At 39.8% G+C, this 13,368-nt stretch overlaps 1 protein-coding gene across 2 annotated transcripts in view; it reads left to right on the top strand.

Annotated features, from left to right (window-relative positions):
- The window catches only part of pax7a (paired box 7a), a 41,826-nt gene that overhangs the window by 3,504 nt on the left and 24,954 nt on the right, over positions 1 to 13,368 (top strand). The window lies entirely within an intron of this gene.

The raw sequence follows: 13,368 nt of genomic DNA, 5'->3' as shown, positions 1-13,368 counted from the left end.
CAGTTCACTGACATTTCACCACTTGTCAGTTAAAGTGGAAATCAATGTTCATATTATTATTTGCTCTATTAGTAATGCTGCTATCGGAGAGAGGGAAAATAAAGTGATGCAGGTATTCGCTGTCAGTGTTTGTCAATAGTATTTATAAGCTTGTAATAGCCGTAAAAAGATTTTGGTATATTTCCTGTGTTTTTGTTGCATATTTTATGTGTTCAAATATAACGTAAAAAATAGATTTTACATATGAAAACGAGGATTTTTTTTAATTGATTGATTTCAAATTTAACGCGATATTATTGTCATTTTTATTGCTTGTTGGAAAACGCACCAAACCTCTGCAAACGACATACAGGTTGGCCCCTTTTTGATGATCAATGCTAGATTTAAAAAAAAAAAATCACAAAAGCCTTATTTTCTCCTCCAAAAAAAAAGACACTGCCAAAAATTTTTCAAACTTGAAGATGAACTTCACTCCTCTCTATTGATGCTTTTCTAAAAGTGAAGAGTCCGAGGTACAAAAGCAAATCCTGGAAAGCAGGGCAGCGAGAAAGGGGGGAGAGAGTACTATAGGGCTGGTCCATTCTCATTCAAAATCTGGTAAAAGAGAGAGAAAACTTTGGACCAAGGGCGAGAAGAGACATAAAAGGAGATGAATTATTCAGCACGCCCCGCTGGTAGATAGTTTTGTAATTTTATATAATGGCCCGTTGGAGAAGAATCAGTTGATAGCGTGAAAACGGTCTCTTTTTTCTGTCACACCACGCATTAATGTTATAAGAGAAGTGTCACCATTTTGTTGCAAATATGTCCCAGTGTCCATATAGACGGTCTGTAAAGCCTGCTGGCTGGAAATGACCAGCGTGTTTTTTTTTGTTTTGTTTTGGAGAGGTTGGGAGGGGGGTTACGCACAACACGCCTGCTGGTTAACGTGACAGTTTGACTTGTTAACTGTATTATTAATATTATTATTATTATTATTGACTTTATACTGTTGGTTCAAAATATCCACATAATGTTCCTGCCTGTTTTTTTCTCTCTTTCCGCTGCTTGTGTTTTAAATTGGGATTGAATTACGTTGCTATAAAAAGAGACGCACCCTCTGCGTAATGCCGTTTAGACTACCAGCAACCGGATGGCATTTAATAATGTTAATACTTATTAGAGTAAGCAGTGGAAACGACGGTTGCTGAATAGGTGGCTGTGTTCGTGCCGGGTGTAATAGCTCCCAGGCATGGTAAGAAATGTATTTATCCCCAATCAGCCCCTCACTCTCCGAGTTTGAAGCACAGCCCTTATGTGGAGAGGGGTTTTAAAGCAGATTAAATAGAGCCTTTTATTTCTTTTCACTTTCATCTCAGAGCGGAGCTCACAGTGGCTCGCCCAGGGCACAAAATTCATGAGATTTTTTTTTTCGTTTACTTATCCAGATTTTAAGACTTTATTTATTTATCTATTTGTTTATTAGGTCTGCGTATTTGATTTTCTCAGAGGTTACATCACGGATTTATCCCTGCTCTAATCTAGCTTTATTAAACGTGTATTTAAACTGCTAAACCATATATTACAATAATGTTGCCACGTTTTTTTTTTCGCTGGAGTTATTTCTCAGAACACAGTATTGGAAACAAGTTGAAAAAAATCTGTAATCATCGAAAAGAAAACTTTTTTCCAGATATTAGTCTACTTAACTAACTAGAGTTATTATGCGCAAACGGCGCAAAGGCTGCAGTAAATCTGCGCAAACGTGGCCATCCTTTTTTTCCTTTTTGCGCCACACACACCGTTCAGAAAGAAAAAAAAGTGTCAGAATCAACTATCCGGCGTCCATCTGCCGCATTGATCCATCCAACCTGACCGTCAGACAGGCGCTGGATACTTTAGCAAATCGCAGGATTACCTGAGGTCCTCAGTCTAATTAAACAGATGCCAGGTGGGATTATTTCAGAGCGTCGGGGAGGGAAAGTGACAGAGCAGCGGAGAGGTGTGAGGAAGTCAGACAGCTCACAGATCCAGGTTAGGAGCGTCTGCAGTGCGATGAGGGCGATGCGTAAATTGTGATCCGCAAAAAAACAAAACAAAATGATAAAAAAATTATTTTGATTCCGCATCTCTGGTTCAGAGTCTGCTCTAAAACATCATTTTTTTATTTATGTCAGTCAGGCATGTTTTTTTTTCCTCCTGCTGTACACTTTCAGTATGATTTCCCGCAGAAACAAAGAAACAGAAAAAGAACAGTGTTTCCTATATTGATGAAAAGTGTCAAAAAGCTGCCCCCTCCGTCACGCACATGCGCGCACGCACGCACGGACGGACACACTCATGTGTGCACATCCAGTCTCTAAGTGTATGGTAATATAATGTAGCTATATTTCGGGTCTCAAGCCGTGCTGAATGAGAAGGACAGGGGAATGAAGCGAGAGACCACTTCAAACAAATCCATCTGGAACAGTGTGTGAGAGAGATTCAGTGAAAGTATGGGGAAGTTATTTAGCTATTAATAACGTTTTTTCCTCAGGCATTGAGAGTGACTCCATCTGCACTTTCTCGCAGCTATTTGGCTGGGTGGAAATTGAGGGAGACCCAAATGTTGGGCAGAGATAACATACCCATCATAGCCCAGACCCTGCGCTGTGCTTCACTGCATTAAACTCGGATTAACCTCCCCTGTCCCCGCAGCCACTCAAGCCACATTTCACTGGAATTTACATCGGTAGGCCTACATTTCTTATAAAGGGGGCAGGAGCTGAAAGACACGTTATTATTAATATTATTATTGTTATTATTATTTTTAGTAGTATTGGTATTGTTATTATTATTATTAGTAGTAGTATTTTTGACATTGTTGTTGTTATTAACAGTGAGGATGTTACAGGATTAATTTAATAAAAAAGGTTTCAAATAGCTATTTCAGTTTTTAATAGCCTAGTTTAAACTAAATTAAAAAAAATGTAAATATGCCAGCCCTCTGCTATACCTTTGTAAACTTATTGCGGACATTTTTGTGTTTTGTTTATGTTAAATATTTCTGTATAGCCAGGTCACTCTTTTAGAGACATATGCCAACCATTGTTGAATTTAGTGTACATTTATTTAGCCTATAGCCTACATATAGCAAGCTAGGCTACCTGTTAGCACACAATTTGTTGCTGTTAGTCTTAATAGTAAAGAGTTTACATGGACCATACAATGGTGTATAGTTTCACTGGCTGCTCAATGTTTTTTTAAAAAATAAAATAATAAAATAATAATAATAATAAGAGCATTTAAAGTGGGTAAATAGTGAGCATATTTAGCACATTTGCTAGCGGAAGTTTCGTTAGCCTTGGTTGTGAGGCAAGGGTTACTTAGCAACAACTGTAATATTTTTAATGCGCAAAGGTGTGACAAATGTTGACCGTAGTTTTAGTAATGTGTTCAAACTGAAGACATAAAGACCTTAAAATGTGTAAGAAGGTTTTATTCATCTTAATTTTTTTTAAAATTCCAAGATTACGCTGTAATTTGTTATTTAATGACTTATCGCGAGACTTGATGACAGGAGGTTCTACCAGTGTAACAAATTGGCCTATTGGTTCCAGCAAGGTAACTCGAGCGAACCGTGCAACATAATAACATGAAGCCCATTGCTTATGAGTAATGAGTATTTCATCAATTTTAGGGAGTGCAGTTTAAGCCGGTAGGCCTACACAACCGGCGAGACGTGTCAGTGTCAGGAGCTTTACGTGTCGACAGCATTAGTCTTCACATAAGAAAAAAAATGGAGTAGGCTTAAATTCATTCTGTGCTGGCATTTGACTTTGATCACATGAGAAATATTCATGGAAGCACAAACACTGGCTCTGTCACCATTATCCAGGCTGACAGTGATACCTCTCAAGGCTGTCTATTAATTAAAGTGGCGCTTACCATGTGGGACGACTTCCTATCTGGGCACAAAAATGGTTTTTCCATCTCTTGTGGGGCTCTTGAAAAGGGGCAATCTTTCCTCTCCAGCTTCTTGTGGGAAATTTAAAAGTGTACAGAGGAAGACATGGGGATTTCTAGCTCATTTATAAAGACGAGTTTATAATCCTTTCCTGCTTAATAACTTAAAAGGATTCAATTTCTCCCCTCATTTATGGGGTTATGATCACACATTGTTAGGCGCAGATAGCAGCATTTCAAGGTTAACATTTCCTGCTTGAAAATATCAGAATATAAGCTGTAAGCCCATAGGTGCCCTTTGTTTAGCTCGCAATTTCCCCCCCACAAATGCTGATAGGCCCATCTTTAGATGTTGTTACTATTAATGTGATAACAAACGACCAAGCCGAGGAAAGAAGACGATAAGATGCCTCTATGGCATTTTAAAAAAATGATACGATATTTAATTATAGCATATAATTTCACCATCGAGAATTAAATTCAGTAGGCTTACGCAGACTCTGAGGATTGAATGTCTGGTTGGGGGTCTCAAACCATACGAGACAAATTAAAGAGGAAGCGTTGCCCTCCAGGTATCCTGTCACAACAGTAGGGTGCTTCAGCGCGTCTCTCATTTCTGTCTGTGTTTTATTCCGCCAATTTTCACTATGGGGCTCTGCAGTGCCTGCAGGGCTGAGGTCCAAAATAAATAGAAAAGCTCAATTTTTCTTTGCTCAAGTTGGACTTTTTTTTTCTCCCTTCCTTTACTCCACGCCCCTCTGACTTTCACGCACACATGGGCTACTCGTACACGTGCTTAACATGCCAACAGGTGGTGGTATTAAAACTCGTTTTCTTTTTGTTTGCTTTTTAATGTGTGTAATATGTTTCAAAATATATTTTTTTAATAATGTTATATTGTAATCATGTAGACAGCACATTAATTTAATATGATTTAGCACATTTGGGCCATTTTGTTTTTTAATTTATTGTGTCTTATTATATTATTATTATTATTATTATTATTATTATTATTATTATTATTATTATTATTATCAGCGTCAAACATTTACATGCCCTCTTTTACGTGCGTTTAATGTATTCCCCACCCAAATTGCTGGCGCTTTGTTAGCATTAATGTTTAATTGGCTGGAAGAAGATGAATGAGGCTGACAGGAATCAGCTGTCCAGAGATTCCCCCTGTGAGTCTGACTCGGAAATCATAACCTGACCAGCTTTTCCTCCTCTGAAACCAGCTCGTTGAACTTGTCACATCTAATTAGGGTGTTAAAACGCACCGAGTGCATCGGTGGGAAACAGTAGGTGGTTGGTCCGGGGCAGCCAATAAGGCCTTTTTTTGGGTCAATTGGTGGTGGAGGGAGGTGGTGGGGGGTGTGAGCAGCGTGGTTGGATATGGTGATGTTGTTGAATTGGACCGCTGCGGGCTTTTATTTCTAAGCAGCCCCCTTTTTTCCGCTATTACTTCAATTATGGCCATCCAGCGGGCTAAACAGGCCAACATGCATGGACTGCAGCCTTGTTTTAATTAGGTATGAAATTAATTAGAGCAGACATCTATTAAAGACTTTTAAGTTTGGCTAATATTTTTTTTTCGACAGAGTTTAAAGGTATAACAGTGGATTAATGGCTTACACCCAAAATTACACTTTATTGCATCCCATCATTTGGTGCACCCTGTCTAACAGGTGTCAGGAACTCTGTGGGGAAATAATTGTACTAATTTTAAACTAATTTTAGTGGTATTTTACTAGATATAAGATAATTATTAAAATTGAATTCCAAATATTTTTGATCTAATTTCTCAAAACATATTTTGGCTCATTTAAAGAAGATATACAATGCACTCTATTCTCTCTATTTCTCTATTTCTAGTTGCTTTTAATTTTATTTACAAATGTGAAAATACAATTGTCTTCGATTCCCCCCTTTTAAAAGCTTGCTTTTTCTTTTTTATTCTTGTATTGGTACAAAAAGCCCTGTGATGTCTGACAGCCTACTCTCTCCATTGTTAAACGAACAGCCACTAGAAAAGGACTAGAGAAAGAAGAGGGAGGAGAAAAGGCCCTTCTGTTATTTTCTGTCTTGAGACTTGCTGCATAGGCTATTCAGGCAAGTTGATGAACTCCTCCAAAAAGTTTATTAAGGGGATGAAAACAATAAGGACTAAAGCCTTTGGGCTGCCTGGGCAGACAGTTTATAAACTAGCTGCTATTGTGCCTCAAAGGCAGATGCATGAATACTTTTGAATAGGGGCCTTCAAACTGACACGATCAGGCTGGACAGCAGCAGTTTTTAAAGGGAGACAGGGTGCTTCTGCTGCAGCTCAGATCTCTGCTTTTTTGCATTAATGTACATCTGCAAAGGAAGAAAGGAGGAGGAGGAGGAAGAGGAGGAGGAGGAGGAGCTGGGCACTTTCTGTCATGGCTGCTGTTTTCTCTTTTACTTAAAAAAAGAAAGAAAACGTATATATATATAGATGAGCTTTAATTCCCTCATCTGTGTGCTCGGTTGATTTATTCTCAAAAACCACAAGTCACGTTCAAGTAAGCCATCCCAGTGAATCATCATGAACACACATGCTGCATCATGTGCTGCAGTATTGTTTTTTTAGGGTGAAAGCAGCTGTAATACATAGCTGTGACTGTTTAAGCTAAAATTCAAACAAACCAAAAAACATCCTGATCATTGTTGCACCCCTAAAAAGAGACAGGAATCTGTTTGTGCTATTAGATTCACTGTTTTTTCTTTCTTTCTTTTTCTTTTTTTTGAATGGGGCGCACTCAAGAAGATACATTATTCCCCTTCTTTTCAGTAAACAATAGACTGTCAGTCTTTATCCCTCTTCCCTCCTCTGTCCCTCCCTCTCCAGCTTTCTCTTTTAGTCCTCTCAGTCTCTGGCTCTGTGCCTCACAACATCAGAGGGAGTCCAGTGATTTGTGACCCCAGCAACCCACACTTAATCTCGCTAAAGAGGGGGAGCATCCAGTTTACAGCTTGGCGGGCCCCAAATAGACCAAGCCTGCTCTGGCAGGTGTCAACATTAGCAAACAATTGGTCCCCAGTCCCATGCCCCGTACCCCAGTGCGACACTGAACCTAAACTATGTGAGCCGCACTGAAAGGAGTCACATAATAGAGAATGTGGAGGGGGAGGACAAGGGAGAGATTACATTCTCAGACAGCTATTAGCAGGGATGAGGCTTTTCTAAACAAACAAAAAAAAAAAAAGAAGAAGAAGACGATCAATACTGTGTTAGTTTACCAAGTGGAGTCATCATTGTGGCTTTGGAGTATTTATTTTCTGCTCCATTGTTTTTCTCGACTTCTCAAATGTCTGTGGGCCGTATTGGCAATCCAATTAAGTTTGAAGGGGGGTCCCTGGGAGGTCTATTTCTTCTCCCGGGCAGTAGCGTGTGTTTGCAGTGGGCAGTTCATTCACAGATTTTTCTGTTGTAATGAATCATGATTGGTGAATATTACCTTCGATAGTGGACAACGCCTGGCCTGTCCAGAGGGAAAACGGCACTCAGGGATGACAGAGCTCTGCTTAGCCCAGTGGGATTGCAGCCCCTCTACTTCATTAGACAGGAGTGTCTTAGCGTAGAGAGCAGAGGAAATGGGAAGAGAACGAGTTGACATGTGGACTCTTGCTGCCGTTGAGTGGGTATGTGTCCTGACAAGAGGGCCAATGTTTTTTTAAAAGCTATTTATTTAACTCTCACTACTGATTCCTGGCCATGCCACAAGGAGCGACAAGGGTTCTCAGCAGGGGAGATTAGTTTCAAAGGTTTTAATGGGAAACCTATGGTATTTGTTATTGGACAGAAATCTCATTTAATTGCTTTGAGATGTCCTCTTGGTGTCTTTTCTCCTGTCCTCCAGGAACAAAGGAAAAAAGGGAGGGTTAAAATACACCTTATGATGCAGAGAAGCTGCTGTCATTTTGCAGCAATAAACAAGTGTAATTATCTGACCTGATGACCTCTACAGACAATAGCGCCTTTTGTCAGGAAGCACCAATAACAATGTCGACATGTAATAAAGTAATTATGAGCATTAGGACTTCACAGTGCATACAGAACAAGCCTCAAACAGTAGCTTAAGTGTAATCTTTTTGTCTAAAGAGGACATTTTGTATTTAGCTCTCAGCAGGATTTATTAACCATGTAATTTCATAAATTGTAGTGATTTTTTCCTAATAAGTCGTCTACCAAACGGCATAAAAAATGTTGTTGCAGACTTCTTTATAATGTCACATAATGAAAGCAGTTCTTTAAAATGTTCGTCAGTCAATCATTCAGATTATTAAAAACGTCAAATTTTGGTTAAAAGTTGTCATTTTGCAGCATCTAAATTTAAGCCCACTTTTCTCTGATTATGAGGAATAAACTCCCAATTGAATTTTCTGCCTGTCTAAAGTGAAGAAAATAAAACATTTAAGATGAGCGTTATAATAATAGGCAGAGATAGATCTTTGTCTTGGTGATTAAGCCATTGTTATTCTGCTAAACAATAAAGGATCAGAAAAATGAGTGTACAGTACATCAGGACATCTCAGGCCGTATTATGTCCGTGTTAAATTGTGCAATGGATGAGCTGGTCAGAGCCACATAATTTATTGAAAGAAATGTAGTTTCCTCCAATTCGCCTTGCCAGCTAAGGTTGTCAAACTCTGACAGCTGGCACAGATCAGGACAGTGTGTTGCATTATGACCATCCGCTGGTTACCATGGAGCTGCATTAGAAAAGACAAAAAAGCATTTCTGGCTAATTTTATTACAATGCAGGAATAGCCCACATAATGTGCAACAGTAATTATGTTTAGCACAGTGCGCCCATGCTCTCCCTCAGTGATGAATGAGAAACATTGACCATGGTCTGCTAGTTTAAAAATCGCCATTAGCCTATGCTACTTAGGGCCAGAACATTTCACATTTTATGCTCTTGATCTGCTTCACCACTGAAATATTCATTTGTTTTAATTGTGCGTGTGTTTTTCTTTTGCATAACCACAAAGACAATAAACACCCTAAGTGTTGCAAATCAGAAATGTTTTTTTTTTTCCCCTACCAAGTTGAAATGTGAAAGCGGTTGTCCAAACAAAACAGTGGGGTGGAGCTCCTGTCCTACCCGACAAAATAACAACTTCAAATGTTGTCCCCTCTTTTCAACTAATGGGCTTATTTCTGCATCGTCAGTCATTCTCTCCTTGGGGAATATGTAGTCTCAGTATAAAAAGCTTTTCTACTGTGCACACTTACAACCCTTCAGTATGGAGGGATCACAGAAATTAATGCCAAGCCCTGTGATGCCCAGAGAAGAAAGCTATTTACAGGAAATATTCATTAAATTGTTGGCCATAAAGAAGCTCTTTGGTAATATTTTGTTTGCTTACAAACCACTAAATGTCCGTGGACTGTAATACAGTGGGACTTTTTAGTGGAATTTCACACATGTCTAAGAACACACAATGCTGTTTGCATTATAATATTAGCATATTCAGAACTCTAAAAGAAAGAGACCTCATTTCTTTTTTCATTTTAGTTTTTGTTAAAGTTTCCATCATTGAAGTCTTCTTTCCTTCTGTCCTCTATATCACACAAACTTTTCCGCAATATTTGCTGCCCATCCATGTCCAGAAAATTAGGAAGCTTCCCCTAGGCACATAAAAATGTCCGCTGTGCATTCCTATACTGTGCCCGGTAATCTCTCTTTGGCTTTGTTGAGAAAATGATTTGTTCCTCCAGGAGACCTCGGCTCATAGCCCTGAGACGCAACTGTTTGATTTCCTGCGTAGGTTTTTTAGAGCTTTTTGCTGGGGGACCGGGACTCTGGCTCTAGTGCCATTTGGCAGCGACCCCCATGGGCTCCCCCTTTTTTTTTCTTTTTTTTTACTTTCTTGTGCTCTCTGTTAATTTCATTACTTTTGCTGTGACCTCAATTAGCAAAGACTTGAGCTCAGGCGGTGACATTCTGCTCAACAGAAGAAGAGGTGCAGAGCTGGTGCTTAGTAGGAGAAGAGAGAAAGAGGTTCATGTTTGTAACCTCTGAAGTGTTTATGTGTCCACGTGGTTCAGATTGTTCCAGATTTTGAAATTAAAAGTAATTTGGCAAATAAATTCACATATTACATAATGTAATATGGAATATGATGGAAACCTGCATATTTGCTGCGTTTGAATCACACTTTCCCAAAAAGCTACATCAAAAGAAGCTTTTCAAAGGAAGATTTTTTTATTTTAAAAGCTACAGAGGCAGGCAGTATTTGCCCCACGTATGTCTTAAAGTCAAAAGCAAACATTTATATTGTCGCTAATATCCTAGTTTTAGTCAGTAGTATATTAAAGAAAAAGAATCCCACCCTTCAAGCCCTTCACGCTTTCACACTCAGGCAGCGCAGAGGCATGGGGAGTCAATATGTCAGCATTTATGGATGCCCTGCGGAGCTGCACAGGGCTGTCAGGCCCCTATTCATGCTCTAATGGCCCCCTGAGGAGCTCGTCTCTCCGGGCTGAAAAGGCCGGGAGGCCCAGTGGACGCCCTGTTGTTGAAGGTGAGCGTGCGCTCTCATGGACGCGCTGCGCCTTCATCCATATGACAAGAGCTATAAAAGAGCATCGCTCTCGCTGCTTCTCCCTCTCTGTCTCCTCTGCCCACCTCCCCCCTTCTCCAACTTTCTCCCCACCTCAAACAGAGGAGAAGGGGGCTAATTGTTTGTTGTGAGAGCCAAAGATTGTAGAGCCTCCCATCTTTCTTCCTCCCTTGCCTTCTTCTCCTCTTTTTCAGCCCCCCAACTCCTTTTCTAAAGAACGTGATTCTGTCAGAGAGACAAGGGAAGAAAAGTTTTGTAATTTTCCTGAGGAATGTCGACATAAGAGCCTAAGTTTGGTAAAAAAAAAACACAGAGTGCCTTTTCTAGAATTGTAGTTTGTATAAAGTTGTAAAAGGTGTGTAATGTTGGCACAAGTTATGCTCAGATCTTGTTCACTTTCCTATCTGACCACTGGAAATAGATTTCTGGGACAAGTGCCCTTGGCCCTCAGCCACCTGCTATAAACCAGTAATTGACATGATAGGCATGAGACAAAACTGAAACCACAGACATCTGTCCATAAAGGTGAGCTGACAGTGATTTTATTTTAGATAGATGGTGCATTTTTTAATGTCCTTATGTATAGTTACACATCTCATCCAGATTCAATTTCAGCTAAATGTCAAATTATGACCCAGAGAAGGTCACTGACAACCAGAGGAAATTGATGATGCATTCTGGCTCGTTACCAAGAAAACTTGACGTGACCACATTGTTTGGTATGATGATATTTTTTAATGTAATATTTATGAATAAATCCCCAATGTTGTGCTCGCTTTTGGTTTTGAACTTGTTTTACTTGCAGGGAAGATTATTCCGGGAGAATCTGTCTTTAAAGCTCTGTTATCGCTGTCGTCGATCTTGTATTCACATAAGGTTCCTATCTCGGATACATCCTTTGGTAAATGCCTTGAATCACATGCCTCCTTTAACTTGGCAACCCCTTTAGGATGAACAGGCAAGTGCATTAAGCAGAGATGCCGCACCATTCTCAGAAAAATGCAAATTGGGAAGTTGTTAGTTATTTGATGTTGCAGCTACGATTTCCCCCGCCCCCGAAACATCCCTCCACTCCAGTGTTGGTGGTTGAATTGCATGCAGTCCTGGGGACAGGCAGGGCTGTTTATATGCAGGCCTGGAGCAGCGAAGACAGCACAGAGACAGATGCATGTCAGAGATAGCAGATCCCATCTCAGGCAGATGCCTCTTATCACAGGCCTGTTTGCATAATTAGGTCTTTTGATATTCACCCCCTCTGACTGACAAAAAGTATAATTGCAGTATCAAGTACGACAAAAGGTAGGCACAAAATAAACAAGTCAACATAAATAGGGAGAAAAGATGCGGTGTTATTTTTGTCCTGTGGGAAAAAAAGAGGGAGGAAAAAACACCATTTTTAACTAAATCTGCTGTCAGTCACAGTCAACTGGTGTGACTCGGTGCTCAGAGGCTGGTCCTGTGAATGCCTGCAAAACACAGAGCGTGAGGCCTGATTGTAATTATGCTGGAACTAATATGCTTTTCAAAATGAGCCATTATGAGCTAATGCTGCACTGCCAAAGCCCTGTCTGTTTTTGTCCCTCTGTCTTGGATAGTTTGTAAAGGTATGGCTGATATTGAGGCCATGGGTTATGATATCAGAGACAGTCTGACGTGGATGAGCGCTGCTTTACTTCTGACTGATACTGCTCACCGGTGAGGCAGAGATGAAGAATGAAACACCTGAAATGTTGTTTTTAAATGTAGTGTATAAATACCTGGTGCTTTTCCATGTCATATATATATATTGCTGCGGGTGTTTATTTATTTTATTTTATTTTATTGTTTTGTTTATTTGCCAAATTTATTTCAGACTTAAATACATTTTTATGTTTTAAACAAGCCCATAGTTTTATATTAAAAACCCACCAATAAATATCAGATGCCCAAATTTATCCAACATTATTTCAACAGCTGTGGTAGACATGAAGTTTATTGGTGTTGTTACGTATCAAAAACGTGTAACCTTACAGATCACTTGCTTAATTGCTGGTACAGAGTGGACAGCTGTCTGTTTAATCAGCATTACCTCAGCCTCTCAGGGGTAAAGGTGGAGGACTTGGAGGGAGAGTATGGAGAAGAGTCCTGGAGGAGTAGGTGGGGAGGAGGGGAGTGATGAGGATCCCATCTGCCTGTGGTCTGTCTGCAAGGTCAGCAGAGCAGCATCAGGGGAGAGAGAGAGAGAGAGAGAGAGAGAGACGGCTTTTAAACCTCACAGTAACCTTAAAACTATTAACTAGTGGCTCGAGTCCTTCAAGAGCAAGAAGTGTTTTTTTATCTAAAATGTCTGGTCAGAATTAAAGCATCATTAAAGCAGAGCCACACTGAGGTGAGAGGGGTTGTAATGTGGTTCTCCACATCTACAGGGGGTGCATTTGAAACCTCTCACTTTAATTAAACATGCTTAACCATGTTGTCATTGCAACACATTAATACTTCAACCTGTGATAATAGCATGCCACCATTAAAACACTTTCTGTTCTTTAATAGCAGAGTGATGGAAAAACATGAGAAGCATCCGTATTCTAACAAAACACGGAGTTATCCAACAACTTATTGCAGAAAGGGAAATGGGGGAGGAAAATGAAAGCTTATTACATCTAGAGAACATTCCAAAGTAATTATAAAACACTGAAATGTGAACTTTCTGATTGACATTTGACTCTGTAAGAATTGCATCAGTCCCCTTTCAGTGACAGTTGATTCATTGTACACTAAGTGCAAAACAGAGGGATTAGCATATAAAGTGTACTGTATGCACACAGCATGCAGTGTGGATTTAATGCAACTCTGGTCTTTCTGGGCTGACATTAG

The sequence above is a fragment of the Parambassis ranga genome, chromosome 5, assembly GCF_900634625.1.
Source record: "Parambassis ranga chromosome 5, fParRan2.1, whole genome shotgun sequence".
Taxonomy (NCBI): Eukaryota; Metazoa; Chordata; class Actinopteri; family Ambassidae; genus Parambassis; species Parambassis ranga.
This window is presented reverse-complemented; position numbering and strand designations above follow the sequence as displayed.